This window comes from Hordeum vulgare, chromosome 5H (genome assembly GCF_904849725.1).
Source record: "Hordeum vulgare subsp. vulgare chromosome 5H, MorexV3_pseudomolecules_assembly, whole genome shotgun sequence".
NCBI lineage: Eukaryota > Viridiplantae > Streptophyta > Magnoliopsida > Poales > Poaceae > Hordeum > Hordeum vulgare.
The window spans coordinates 278,850,382-278,860,658 of NC_058522.1; the positions used below are offsets into that span (position 1 = coordinate 278,850,382).

Consider the following 10,277-nt stretch of genomic DNA (forward strand, 5'->3'; position numbering starts at 1 on the left):
ATGACATGAGAGGAGATTCATGCGTGTTTGAGTTTACTACTGGACTAGATGATTTTATCATATTTTGTGTTTAAACATTTTATACGTAATAGTAATTATATAGTTTTAGTAATATATAAATATTACGTTGTTGTTGAAAATTCTATCAAATGTGCTATGTTCTGGTGCATACAGTCGGCGCGACGTTTTCTGCGTTCGCGTGGCGTCGGGACATGCAGTCGGCGCGACGGGTTTAGCCTGAAAAACGATGAGGTCAACGGCCCCGCGTGACGTCGGCGCATGCAGTCCCAGCAACGTCTTTTTTTGCACGAAAAAACCACCGGGCATTCTGCGTTCTCGTGGCGTCGGGGGATGCAGTCGGCGCAACGTTTTTTGCCCAGAAAAGGACGGGGTCGGCGGCCCCGCGTTAATGTCGGCGCATGCAGTCGGCGTGATGGGGTTAACTGCTCCCGCGTGATGTGGGCGCATGCGGTCGACGCGACGGGTTTTCACCCAGAACACACAGCGCCGTCTTGGCGTCGGTACATGTATTTTGTATTTTAAAAATAGCACAATCGATGTCGGTTGAAGTGCTCGTAGTATTGTCTTATATAAAATGAACAACATATAACATGAAAAACATATATGTATTATCTTAAATAACAAGAAAAACATATACATATTGTCTTATGTAACAAAATATTATTACAGATATAAAAATCTAAAGATTACAATAACACCGCTTCTGTCTTCAACCCCAATTACTGCATGAAATAAATTATAGGCTATAAGAAAATAATTACCGAAACGAAACAACATAAGTAAAATAACAAACATGATACGTACTCTGGATTTTGGTTGCAAGTGGCCTTGTTATGACCTGGAAGTCTGCATAGTCTACATAGACGTCCGCTTTTCTCATTAAATGCTTTTGGTCTTCCATTTTTGGTCACCTCAGGAGCATTCTTACCCTGACCTCTAATATTCTGTTTAGGTGCCCCTTTGGTGGACACCTTCACTGGATCACGAATAAGAATATGATTCTGCTTAGGCTGAAATTCATCATTACTCACAAAGCTTTGCTGACTGGGTTCTTCATTATTCAAGATGTCCTTATTCGCTATAACTTCTCTCATTGCTGCCAGCATCTTGTCGAATAAGAATGGGTTATGACATGCGATATGAGCAGCTTCTGCAGATACACTGCTCAACGTACTATATCTAGCACTGGCCTCCTTACCCGTCCAACCCCATGAAAACAGATCGCTGGTGCGCTTCACGGGCAATCTAGATCTTGCTTTCTTCGTGAACCGTCGCAGGATACAACACTTAGGTATTGCAGGTAAGTTGAGTGCATTCAAAACATGAAGAATATGCTTGCAAGGAAGGCCTTTGCGAGTCATACTTCGACAACTGCACTTTATAGTTTCTGCAGAGTTACCTGGTGCGTAGTCCACATTAAACCTATGATCCCTGTTATTGTTCCAAGCAACCACGAATCTGTGACTGTCTTCTCCTCTTAATCTATCAATTACCTCAAGCTGATGTACCTTTTTTAAATCTTTCTCCAAGATGTAAAAGTTTGCCTTCGTGAATGCTTTGGCAGCAAACACCTCAATGGTCTTACACTCAGTCACTGCTACTGGTAGAGTCTGTGAGGCCACGCAATCGTCATGCGATTCATTCTTGCGCGGGCGCATGATGCAATTCTCGTAGTGTACAATCATATCAACAATTGTCATACGATAGTCCAGATGTAGGTGCAGGCATGAGTTCAGGCTCTCGCTCCTCTGATTACTACGCATACCAAGAAATAACCCACCAGACAAATATGATGCAGCCCAAAGCTTCTTCTTCCTGTACATCCTATGGAGCCATGTATTTGTTTTCTCCGTCTGCCATTTCTGAACAAACGTGGCCCATCTCTCCTCGAAAACTGCATGTGTGGTGGCGTAGTACAAGAGTGACCTGAATTCCTTCAATGACTTGTGATGGAGGTGTTTCTGCATGTTTTTTTCAATATGCTATGAACATAGACGATGACACACGTCAGGAAGCACCTTCCTGATAGCCCTTATCATCGCTGCATCTCCATCAGTAATTACAGACTGGGGCTTCTTCTGGCAGTTAGCTTTCAAAAACGTCTCTAGCAGCCAGACACACGTACCTTCAGTCTCATCTGAAACAATGGCGCATGCAAAAACCGTAGTGCAACGGTGATTGTTGAGACCAACAAAAGGGATAAATGGCATTCCATACCTATTCATCTTGTACGTATTGTCGAACATAGTGACATCACCATAGTCAAGATAATCCCGACGTGATTGCGAATCACACCAGAACAGGTTGTTCAGCCTACCTTCGGCGTCAACGGTATGCTCAAAGAAGAAATCCGGATCCATGTCCTTTCTAGCCAACATGATTCCTATAGCAGTGTCAGCATCACCTTGGACAAGCAGTTTCATCTTCTCCCTGTAGCACATATTATACAATTTCGTCCTTCCAAACCCTGTCTTAGCGTACGAACCGTACCTGCTGACAAAGTTATCAAAAATGATATGCTTTCTTATCCCAGTTCCTGCCATAGCTAAAATCTCTGCTTTCTAGAAATCTTTGATTATATTGTGAGACCGTAGGAAAGGGACTTCGTCCGGTTTTGCAAGAACATGGCTGTGATCATCGAAGAAACTGCTCACATACCAAAGTCCACTCTTTCTATCAAGCTTCACTTTTAAATGGGCTTCACAGAAACATCGACTCTCCCGTCTCAGTCTGCGGGTCCGGCCTTCCATGGTTAAAATTTTTGCCTGTCGTTTTCCTGCCCTGGAACAGCGATACCTCCTCATGCGTAAAACTTTTTGGAAATCTTTTCCAAAAAATTTCAAGTCCCTCCTGATACTGAATCCACGATCTTTGGCGTACTGGTTATAGAACATGTACGCCTCTCCTTCTGACCTGAATGTCTTGGCCATGACTTCCCAATGCCTATCCAATGTCTCTTGCTGATATTCATCATAGCTGATGTCAAGGTCAAAATCAAGATCGCCAACATGCTCATCGTTCCCATTAGAACCATCAACACCCCCTGCAAAATAAGACATATCACCATGTTCGTCAGTCTTTTGATATGTTAGTTTTCATGAGTAATTTGAACATGTAATATAACTTACTTCGCTCATATTTCCTTCATTAGATGCATTGTCATCATCCTCATCATTATCATCATCCTCATCATTGTTATCATCCTCATTATTGTCATCATTCTCATCATTGTCATCATGTAAGGTTCTCGTCTCAGCGTCACCATCGGTATTTCTCTGTGCAGATTCAAAAGTGTAAGTGGTAATACAATTTGTATGTTAGTAATAATACAACAACATATTTAAAACATACCTGGGTTCCACTTTCAGCATAAGATTGATCGTTGCTGTCATAATCGTCATTGTCATCATTAGCATGCACCTATTTAAATTCAATAGCAATTGTAAGTGTTAATGTAATAACTTATATTTTCATTATTTATAGTCAACGTACACAACACTTACATTACCACTATATGATTCATTCTGACTCATATAGTTGTGTCCGAGTGATTTATTTTCATTCAATGACGAAGATTCATCATCACTACTAGAGTCATCGCCAGCATATCTGGTGTTGTCTTGATCTATTAATAAACCTTTCAGTGGGTATTGTATCGTACAATGAAATCGTGAAAAATTGTATGGATTAAATGAAAAAACTTATTGTCCGTCGTCGAAGGGTTGATCGACATCGTTCGACGTCGGTGCCACGTCGGTCACTGCAACCGCCGGCGTCGAAGCGGAGGGAGAGGGTCACGTCGCCGGTGGAGACGTGTGCGGCGGCGGAGACGAGACGTCGGCGGTGGAGGCGACGTGTGCTGGACTCGCGGCGTCGGCGGAGACGTGCGGGGGGCGGAGGGAGGGGGTGGGTGAGCCACGTCGGCGAGACGTCGCGGCGGCGGAGTCGGTCGTGATGAAGTTAGGTTTTTTTCCAACCAAACCGCCGACGCGTGGGTGACGTGGCGTATGTACGACGGGCGGGTGGGCGTACGACGGGTGGGCGGACGGCGCGACATATACGGTACAGAACGTGCAATGACCATACTGCCCTTATACGTTTAGGGGGGGTTGTACCGAAGAAGACCTCCAAGCATAGTTATACTACATACTACGTTAAACTAGTAATAGAGGGGTCGGATCTGACGGCGGTGAGGTCGCGGCAAATGGACGACGCCGTGGATGAGCCGGACACTCAATCCTCCTCGCCGGAGCTGCACAGGTCGACGTACTTCGCCGCCTACTCCGCGCGGATGTGGCGTCACTCCTCAGCCTTCTCGTTGGCGGCGACCGCCTACTGCCACTGGAGGGCTTCGAGCTCCTCGGCGTGGCGCCGGGCTCCGCCTCCTCGCGCACGCTCCGCTCGGCGATGGCGGCAGCAACGGCGTCGAAGTCCGCGGCATAGTCATCGGGCCCGACCACTCCGCGGCGGCCGAGCAGAGCGGGCTCCTTGGGCTCCTCCGGCTCCTCCTCGTCATCCGACCACTCCCTCTTCACGGGGAGAAAGCCCGCGTCGGAGGACGAGGAGGATCTGGCGTAGGAAGATCTCGCGGAGGAGAAGGACGCGCTACGGCGGTCGTACTCCTCCGTCTCGCGGCGGTTGAAGCTCGTCGGCGACGACATCCCGCGGTTGGTCCACCTCCGGGCGCCGCGCTTCCTCGCGTCGTCCGCCCGAACGCGTCGCTCGCGCTCCGGGTCCCTCTCACGGCCGGATCTGCTGCCGGAGCCGCGTCCGGAGCTCCACATTCGGCCCCACATGGCGGCTGCAGGCGGGATGGGTGGTCGCTGGCGGCGAGAAATGTGAAGAGGGAAAAGGGGAATCGGGTGGCTCGCGGTGCCGGGGGATAGGGTTTGAACCCATAAAATGATCGCGGAACCGTAGTTATACTACTCGGTGCGTGCGGTTTGCGGGCTGCGACAAAAAAATTTACGGACCGCGCGAGTATGCGAGCTCTGTTCTGACGAGAAAATTGAACCGAGCCCGCATACTCATCGAAATTTTTACGGGCCGAACATTTTATGGGGTCTGCTAGAGTTGCTCTAAGCTCGCCGCACACACCAACGACAAACGACAGGGCATCTTCACCTCCGAGGCCAAGTTACCAAGGAGAAATATGCAAGTTGGCATCACAAAGGATCATCGAGCCAAACTACTCGTTGCCCGTCATTGCCAACCGTAGCAGGGCCTGCCTTTCGCCGACAAACTCATCGCCACAATCAAGGAGCGCATGGTTTACCTGACCCATGACAGCGAGTAGGATTATGGTTCGTTTTCTTCTCGAGTGTAGCTCATTTTATCTTTGTAGCATGGTAAGTAAAGGCTGCGTTTGGAATCGATGTAAATAAATACACGTGTATTTTTTTCCAGATGTAACTTACAGGTCAATAGCAATTTGCGGATGTAAACAAAAATAACGGACAGTGGCATCTATTTTTTACAAAGGTATTTAAAACGAAAATAACGTTTCAAATAGGGCACAATGTTACATGAAGTTGTACGGAGATGAGGGTTTGAAATTGAGGATGTGGTTGTCTAGGGTGGACATATGAAGGGCTGCAGGCTACTATCCGAGACTAGGGGTGGATTAACGAGCTACTCGGCTCGTTAAGCTCGTGCTCGTTAAACTTGTGCTCATTAAGACTTGACTCATTAAGCTCGTTAGGATTAACGAGCAGAAAACCCTGCTCGGCTCGGCTCGTTTGAAACTCGTTAAGCTCGTGAGCACTCGCGAGCGCTCGTTAATAGATTTTGATGTGTTACCGTCTAAATGCTAAGTGTGTAGATGTAGTTTTTAAGAAGAAAAGATGCGGCCAACAAAAAGAATTCACTAGTGTATTACTTTCACTGGTAGAAAAAGAGGCTTCCGTCCAGCCTCATAAGTCGCGAAACTGTAGGAACCGCGACTAATGATTTCTTTAGTCGCGGTTCGGCAGACGAACCGCGACCAAAGGCCTGGGCCAGGGCGCTCGGTGGCCAGCTGGTGCACGTGAGGGGCTTTAGTCGCGGTTGGCCAGGCCAACCGCGACTAAAGGTGCCCAAAGGCCTTTAGTCGCGGTTGGCCATGCCAACCGCGACTAAATCTCCTCCCCTATATATACCAGTTCAGCACACTCACTTAGCCATTTGGTGCCACTTCTCTTCACAAGCTTCACAAGGGGGTGTAGGTTTGCTTTTGGTTCCTCTTATGCACACAAGGTGTTTGATGAAATGCCCCAAGAGCGTGAAACAAACATGATATGAAGTGTTGGAGCCACACTTGAGGTTCCTCATTTATTTTTTCCTCCTCGATCGCGGTTAGCAACTTGAACCTTTCATGCATGTGTGTCATTGATAAAATATGCATGTGTGTTGTTCATTGTTTAATTTCTATTGTTTATAGCTAGTTAGTTTAACAAATGCATGATGGTTAATTATATATTTTATATTATAATAATGCAGATGAATCGGCAATGGATGTACGGTAACCGACTCTCCCGCGAGTTCACTACGGGTTTGAAAGATTTCCTCGTAGTGGCTAATGCGAACAAGCAGAAGGGTTTTGTTATCTGTCCATGTGTTGACTGTAAGAATCAGAAGGGTTACTCTTCCTCAAGAGAAGTTCACCTGCACCTGCTTCGGCACGGTTTCATGCCAAGCTATAATTGTTGGACCAAGCATGAAGAAAGAGGGGTTATAATGGAAGAAGATGAAGAAGGGGATGATTTCATCGATGAAAGCTATCTTGCTCATTTCGGTGATACTTTCATGGAGGATGCTGAAGGTGAAGGGGAAGGTGAAGGGGAAGGTGAAGGTGAAGAAGAGGCACGTGATGAGACCGTTGATGATCTTGGTCGGACCATTGCTGATGCACGGAGACGCTGCGAAACTGAAAAGGAGAGGGAGAATTTGGATCGCATGTTAGAGGATCACAGAAAGTCGTTGTACCCCGGATGCGATGATGGTCTGAAAAAGCTGGGCTGCACACTGGATTTGCTGAAATGGAAGGCACAGGCAGGTGTAGCTGACTCGGCATTTGAAAACTTGCTGAAAATGTTGAAGAATATGTTTCCAAAGAATAACGAGTTGCCCGCCAGTACGTACGAAGCAAAGAAGGTTGTCTGCCCTCTAGGTTTAGAGGTTCTGAAGATACATGCATGCATCAACGACTGCATCCTCTACCGCGGTGAATACGAGAATTTGAATGAATGCCCGGTATGCACTGCATTGCGTTATAAGATCAGAGGCGATGACCCTGGTGACGATGTTGAGGGCGAGAAACCCAGGAAGAGGGTTCCCGCCAAGGTGATGTGGTATGCTCCTATAATACCACGGTTGAAACGTCTGTTCAGGAACAAAGAGCATGCCAAGTTGTTGCGATGGCACAAAGAGGACCGTAAGTCGGACGGGGAGTTGAGACACACCGCAGATGGAACGCAATGGAGAAAGATCGACAGAGAGTTCAAAGATTTTGCAGCTGACGCAAGGAACATAAGATTTGGTCTAAGTACAGATGGCATGAATCCTTTTGGCGAGCAGAGCTCCAGCCATAGCACCTGGCCCGTGACTCTATGCATCTACAACCTTCCTCCTTGGTTGTGCATGAAGCGGAAGTTCATTATGATGCCAGTGCTCATCCAAGGTCCGAAGCAACCCGGCAACGACATCGATGTGTACCTAAGGCCATTAGTTGATGAACTTTTACAGCTCTGGGGCAGACCTGGTGTCCATGTGTGGGATGAGCACAAAGAAGAGGAATTTGACCTACGAGCGTTGCTTTTCGTAACCATCAACGATTGGCCTGCTCTTAGTAACCTTTCGGGACTGTCAAATAAGGGATACAATGCATGCACGCACTGCTTACATGAGACTGAAAGTGTACATTTGCCAAATTGTAAGAAGAACGTGTACCTTGGGCATCGTCGATTTCTTCCGAAAATTCATCCAGTAAGAAAGAAAGGCAAGCATTACAACGGCAAGGCAGATCACCGGCCGAAGCCTGCGGAACGCACTGGTGCTGAGGTATTTGATATGGTCAAGGATTTGAAAGTCATCTTTGGAAAGGGTCCTGGCGGACAATTAGTTCCGAAGGGAGCTGACGGGCACGCAGCCATGTGGAAGAAGAAATCTATATTCTGGGAGCTAGAATATTGGAAAGTCCTAGAAGTCCGCTCTGCAATCGACGTGATGCACGTTACGAAGAATATTTGCGTGAACCTCCTAAGCTTCTTGGGCGTGTATGGGAAGACAAATGATACAAAGGAAGCACGGCAGGACCAGCAACTTTTGAAAGACCCTGATGACCGGCATCCGGGATGGTTTCAAGGTCGTGCCAGCTACGCTCTGACCAAAGAACAGAAGGTCATCTTTTTTGAATGCCTGAGCAGTATGAAGGTCCCGTCTGGATTCTCGTCCAATATAAAGGGAATAATAAACATGGCGGAGAAAAAGTTCCAAAACCTGAAGTCTCACGACTGCCACGTGATTATGACGCAATTGCTTCCGATTGCTTTGAGGGGGCTCCTGCCGGAAAATGTTCGAGTAGCCATTGTGAAGCTATGTGCATTCCTCAATGCAATCTCTCAGAAGGTAATCAATCCAGAAGTTCTACCACAGTTACAGAACGATGTGATCCGATGTCTTGTCAGTTTCGAGTTGGTGTTCCCGCCATCCTTCTTCAATATTATGACGCACCTCTTGGTTCACCTAGTCGAAGAGATTTTCATTCTCGGTCCTGTATTTCTACACAATATCTTCCCCTTCGAGAGGTTCATGGGAGTATTAAAGAAATATGTTCGTAACCGTGCTAGGCCAGAAGGAAGCATCGCCAAGGGCTATGGAAATGAGGAGGTAATTGAGTTTTGTGTTGACTTTGTTCCTGACCTTAAGCCGATTGGTCTTCCTCGATCGTGGCATGAGGGGAGACTAAGTGGAAAAGGCACGATCGGAAGGAAATCAACGATATGTATGGACGGCCATTCTCTGACTGAAGCACACCACACTGTACTGACCAATTCCAGCTTGGTGGCTCCGTACTTTGAGAAACACAAGAATATTTTACGCTCGGACAACCCGGGGAAGCCTGAATCCTGGATTAGGAAGGCCCACATGGAGACTTTCGGCAGTTGGTTGAGAAAACATTTAATGAATGACAATGATGTTGTAGATCAGCTGTACATGTTGGCCAAGACACCATCTTCGACTATAACGACTTTCCAAGGGTACGAGATAAATGGGAATACATTTTACACGATCGCCCAAGATAAAAAGAGCACCAACCAAAACAGTGGTGTCCGCTTTGATGCAGCAACCGAGAATGGGCAAAAGGTCACATATTATGGTTACATAGAGGAGATATGGGAACTTGACTATGGACCCTCCTTTAAGGTCCCTTTGTTCCGGTGCAAATGGTTCAAGCTAACAGGAGGTGGGGTAAAGGTGGACCAGCAATACGGAATGACAATGGTGGATTTCAACAATCTGGTTACCTTGACGAACCATTCGTCCTAGCGAAAGATGTCGCTCAGGTTTTCTATGTGAAGGACATGAGTAGCAAACCGAGGAAACGGAAAGATAAGAAAACGATCAGTACATCATGCGATGATCCAAAGCGCCACATTGTTCTTTCAGGGAAAAGAAACATCGTGGGAGTGGAGCACAAGACAGACATGTCAGAAGATTATAATATGTTTGCTGAAATTCCGCCCTTCAAAGTGAACACCGACCCAAGCATTAAGTTAAATGATGAGGATGCTCCATGGATACGGCACAATCATAAGCAAGCAGGGACACAAGGGAAGAAATGATGTGTAATAATTTATTGTACCAAACTTTGTTGAATGGATCATGTGAATTATATTACCCGTGATGTGTTTGGTGTCCATTTTCGAATGATTTGAGATACCACTGATGATACATGAAATTTGGAGTGATTTAGTCATACTCCTGCCTAGGCGTATAATATGCATACTCGTAGTCTTCATAGCCGCCGTCGTCGTTGTACTGGTAGTCGTCGCCTTCTAAGTTGCCGCCGTCGTCGTCGCTGCTGTCGTCGCTGTCGTCGGGCGGCGCTCGTGGCTCGAACTGAGGGTAGCGCAGGCGGGGGATATCGCCGGCCGTGATGTAGTCCATGACGCTCTGCAGAGTCCGGCCGTACCACCATAGCCGACGGCCGGCCTCGTGGAAGTTCCCAGGAGGCAGACCGTCCTCCTCATACCTGGCGAGCGCCCTCTCACGCCGAT

General features: G+C 47.1%; 1 pseudogene; it reads left to right on the forward strand.

Annotated features, from left to right (window-relative positions):
* Nucleotides 1-6,513: 6,513 nt before the first annotated feature.
* On the forward strand, nt 6,514-9,806 carry LOC123398615 (annotated as a pseudogene).
* Nucleotides 9,807-10,277: the final 471 nt, after the last annotated feature.